Below are 4,765 nucleotides of genomic sequence, written 5' to 3'. Positions count from 1 at the left end.
AAGGTCCTTCGGTTCTTCTACTCTTCAGTATGGCTCACCTTAGCCTTGCCAGGTATTCAGGAGAGTGGTGAATTCCCCTGCGATACACTGTTCCTCCATGTTGTAAATCACAGTCCTGATTTTAAAGCAGGCCGTATTTGTGTCCCAGACTGCCTTAATTTCTGTTTACCTAAGAGTCAGTTTGTGGCTCAGCCTCTGGATGGCAGTGTTTCTGGATTGGCCTCTGGGGCTATACGGCCTCTCTGTCCAGTAGCTAAGGTTTATTTTCTCTATTGCGCTTAAAACTGGTTTGGGGAAGTCCACTGCCCAGAGCTGGTTCCTTAATTGTTACCCCGCTCTGTCCCTAATCATCTTAATTACCAACATATTGTTATTTTTAGGGGAGCCATTTTATGGAAGAACAAGCTGAGACAGAAAAATTACTCTTTCCAATGCACACAGCTAGGAGAGCAGGGAACACATGAATGTTGGTTAGGATTGTCTTTGAGAAAGTGAAGGGACAGTCAAAGCACTTTAACTTCTTTCTGTCCCTTGATTGCATGAAATGCCCACTGTGATGAAAACAGTTAAATAGGACCTCTCCCAGCTGTGGGACTCTGGCAGCTCTCGGCACACTCTAAAACACCCTGGCTACAGCCTCTCTTCCCTGTCGGCCCAGGAACAAAAAATCTCTTTTTATTGTGTTTTAAATAAATGAATTCCTGCATTCACAGTGGCACCTGGGTCCTATCGTGGTGTTTTGAGAGGAAGCCTCATTTCTTGTCTTCTTTTTCCTCTGAAAGTCTCCCCTCCTCCAATTGCTACAGCTCCCAGGATTCACTTCATTTCTCCTCCTCAAGGTCACAGAGCACATTTCTTTTTCTTTTTCTGAGAGGCCTATTCTGACCACCCTGTATTTAAACTCAGCCCCCTTGCTCCCTATCTCAGTTCCTGCTTGTTTTTTTTTTTCTGAACACTTGCCATCATCTAAAATACACATACCATGCATGTTGCTTATTTGCTTTCTGTATTGTCTGTCTCCTCCCATGAGAATAAAGCTCCATGAGGCAGGAATTGGTATCTATTTTGTTCACTGCTTGATACTGAGTACTTAGAACAGTGCCCAGAACATGGTAGGTGCTCAGAAAATATATGCAGTTAATGAGAAACCAAATCATTCTGGAACTCCAGTTATCTTCTATGGTCACTCCTGTCTCCTGCATGTCCCATTCTGCCTCTACCTATCCGCAATATGTTAATGTCCTCAAGGCTCCATCTTCAGAGTTTTGTTTCGCTCATTCTATTCCTTTTATGCATCACACTAGTGGTCTGGTGCATGAAATGCATGCACATTAAAAGGGAATTAATTTGAGCTCCCCCCTCTGCCTGCCCTGGGGCCTCATTCTGAGAAAGGCTCTGAGAGTGAGCTGGGATGGAGGAAAAGAAAGGGAGAAGAGGCTATGAGCTGGCGGGCACTGTGTGTGTCTGTGTGTGTGCAGTTCTGAGTGAGTGTGAGTGTGGGCCCCACCTCCCCCATTCCTGTCCCTGCTGCCACAAATAATATAAATATATATATTATAATATATATATTATATATATATATTATATATATATATTATATATATAGGATTAGAGATGACTTTAGGATCTTGTGTTGTACTGACTTGCTCCTCTGGGTTACAGCTCACCATGGCCTCTGGATACACCATGATGGACCCCATCTGCCTGGTGGAAAATCAGAATAATCAGCTGACAGTAAACCCAACAGCACTAGAGATTCTAGACAAGATCTCTCAGCCTGTGGTGGTGGTGGCCATCGCAGGTCTGTATCGGACAGGAAAATCCTACCTGATGAACCGCCTGGCAGGACAGAACCATGGTGAGTGTTGTTCTGGGGCAGGGCCATTTGCTTAAAGACAGTGGTAACACAGGCTGATCACACCTCCTTCAGGGTCATCTTACAAAAAGAGCCCAACTTCTTCCACTGAAAAAAGTTCTGTAACCACCAAATAGATATCTTCAACCTCATTGTTCCACAAAGCCTCTCTCTTTGAGCCAGTAACAAGGGTTTCCTCACTCTACCCAAAGATCCACCCATTAATCTTGAACCCATTCACTCTTTCTGCTGAGGAGCTTGACTCCAGCAATTATTCCCTTCCTTTCTCTCCCATCACTTTTGCCTTAAACTTCAGGGCCTTTGCAACTAGTACACAAATATTGCTCAACATGTCCTGTTTTTAAAAAGGGATGGAAAGAAAAATGGACAACAGAATATTCTATATATCCCATAGCTCAATGGGTCTACCAACCAATTTTTTGCTTCATTTCTGAGTAAAACTTTACTAAATTATAACCTCTTTTCTTTATTGAGTCTTTTCAATATGTGAACTATACCACAGCAGAGTGCGCAAAACATACACATATATAAAGTTAATAAACATAAAGTGATCTTCTGTGTAATCACTGTCCATATCAAGAAACAAAACATCACCAGCACCCAAAAGCCCTAGATATACACTCTGACACCTCACTAGAGCTCACCAATGTTTTGATTTTTATGCTGCATACTTTCACCCTTCCTTTGTAAAAATGGTTTTACAAGCTGTGTATGCATTTGTAAGAATAGCTTAAATATTATAAAATGGGTAATCCATTCAGGTATTTTTTGGAGTCTTGGTTCTTTTGCTCAACAAAAAGTTTAAGTTTTAGCTAGTTTGTGATATGTATCTGTAATTTATTTATTTTCACTACTTTATAGTATTCTATTGTGAGAAGATACCATCACTTATTGATCCATTTGTTGTTGATGAACAATGGTTTTGTTTCTAGTTTTTTACTTTTATGAATGATGCTGATATGAATCTTCTTGTTTATGTATCCTGGTGTACATGTACTACCTTGTGTGACAAACCCAGAAATAAAATTGCTGGGTTATAGAGTATATATGTTGTCAGCATTTTTAGATACTCTCAAACAGCTTTTTAAACTTTATATGCAATGTATACATTTATTAGCAGTAATTGATAATTCTCCACATCCTCATAAAACTTTGGTAAAAGACTTTAAAATTTGATGATCTGATGACTGTATATGTGCATATATTTGCTTCATTACAAATAAGTTTGAGGATCTTTTCACATATTAATTTTCTCTTTTTCTATTTTCTATTTCCTGAGGTCATTTTTCTTTTCTATTGGGTTGCCTTTTTTTTTGTTCTTACTGATTTTTTAGAACAATCTGCCTATGTCCTGTAACTCATTTCTCTCTATGAAGACCACACACCATTTTTTAAAAAATGTCTTTCTTTGTGTCTCATTAGCTCAGTACCATTAGGGGTTAAACCTCAATACACTGCACTGCAATGATTAATAGCAATATCTCTCATTGTCCTCTCACTGAGTCTCTTTCTGTCTCTCTCCTTCTCTCCTTTTCCTCTCTTTCTCCCTTTCGCTTCATAATCTTTCCCATTTGCTTCCAACAAAACATTTTTTCTTCATCTTTCCTGTAGAGAAATTCTAGACCACCTATCAGGGGAGAATACTTTGCCTTGCCTGTCTTAAATTAATTAAAAGTTCTTTTTTGAGAACCCCAAGAGAGAGATATCAGTTAAAGTCATCAGGTGGTAACAAGATTATGTCTCATGGCTGAGAAAGTCCCACACCTTGAAATACTTTAACACACCTAGGTATAGTCAATAATATTTTAAGAACTATGTACTGTGCCAGCTGGGTCTTTGAAATATCAATAGGAATACTTTGTAAAGTATGTGATTGCCTAACCACTACGCTGTGCAACTAAAACTAACAAAAAATAATGTTGAAAGTAAACTATAATCTAATAAACAACAATACCTCAATTGTGATTCTACTACCCAACAGAAAAAAACAAACAAAAAAAAAAGGTTCGTGCCCAATCAAGGTCCTAGAGGAATACCAGGTCACTACACTTTCTCCTTGTTGATAACTTTCTTTGAGGGTTTTTAACCCGTAAGTGAGAATGATGATCTCCAATTACACCTACCATTTCTTCCTGGAGGCACTGGGAGTTCAGATTACTCTGTATTAATTAGCAAGCAACCAAATACTCTCACAATGTAGAAGAATTCAGACCATCTCAGGCTTTATACACTCACTGTAGAGACCTCAGTGGATTGCTGAGAAAGTCCCAAGCCTCAAAATTGAGTGGCTTCAACCAAGCTGAACTAACTTCTCCTACACATTCTAACATTTCCATTTCTAGTCCCCATTGAAGGAAACATTGGCCTATGGTGGGTGTTAAAAATGTTAAACTGCTGGACAAGATATATCACACGGGTTCTTGGATATACCCCTCACATGCTCCCCAGCTGTAGTTTTAAGACTTTTGAAAGAGTAGCAACCACAATTCACAGGTGTTTTCTGCCTTCGCTTCCATTATATCCCCACCTGAGGCAGGGGGAAAACAAACAAGCATCTCATCATTTCATTGCAGAAGAAAGAAGAAATGAGAAAAATTCAGGAAGAAAAAGGAAGAAAAAATCCAACAAAGCTAATTATCAGTCCAGTTCCTGGAAGGACACAGAAGAGCCTCTCAAAGGCTAACTAACGAGTGTTTATTAGAGGGACACATACAAGGACATATTCAGGTCACAGGGAATTAATAGGAAATGGGGAAGTATCGAGAGGGTGGCAATAATAATGGCCAGGTTACTACAGTCACTCCTATAGCCCGAACAGCCAAGCAAAAAGGGAAACCAGAATGTGGCAAAGACCAGCACTTTCGGATGGAGTGAAATGAAAGGGCTGTG

The 4,765-nt window shown here is 39.6% G+C and overlaps 1 pseudogene; it reads left to right on the top strand.

The window, feature by feature from the left end:
• The first annotated feature begins 1,664 nt into the window (after positions 1-1,664).
• Positions 1,665-4,765, top strand: part of LOC102425227 — a 20,928-nt pseudogene continuing 17,827 nt past the window's right edge.

Source organism: Myotis lucifugus, unplaced genomic scaffold, assembly GCF_000147115.1.
Source record: "Myotis lucifugus unplaced genomic scaffold, Myoluc2.0 scaffold_943, whole genome shotgun sequence".
In the NCBI taxonomy this organism is placed as follows: domain Eukaryota; kingdom Metazoa; phylum Chordata; class Mammalia; order Chiroptera; family Vespertilionidae; genus Myotis; species Myotis lucifugus.
This window is presented reverse-complemented; position numbering and strand designations above follow the sequence as displayed.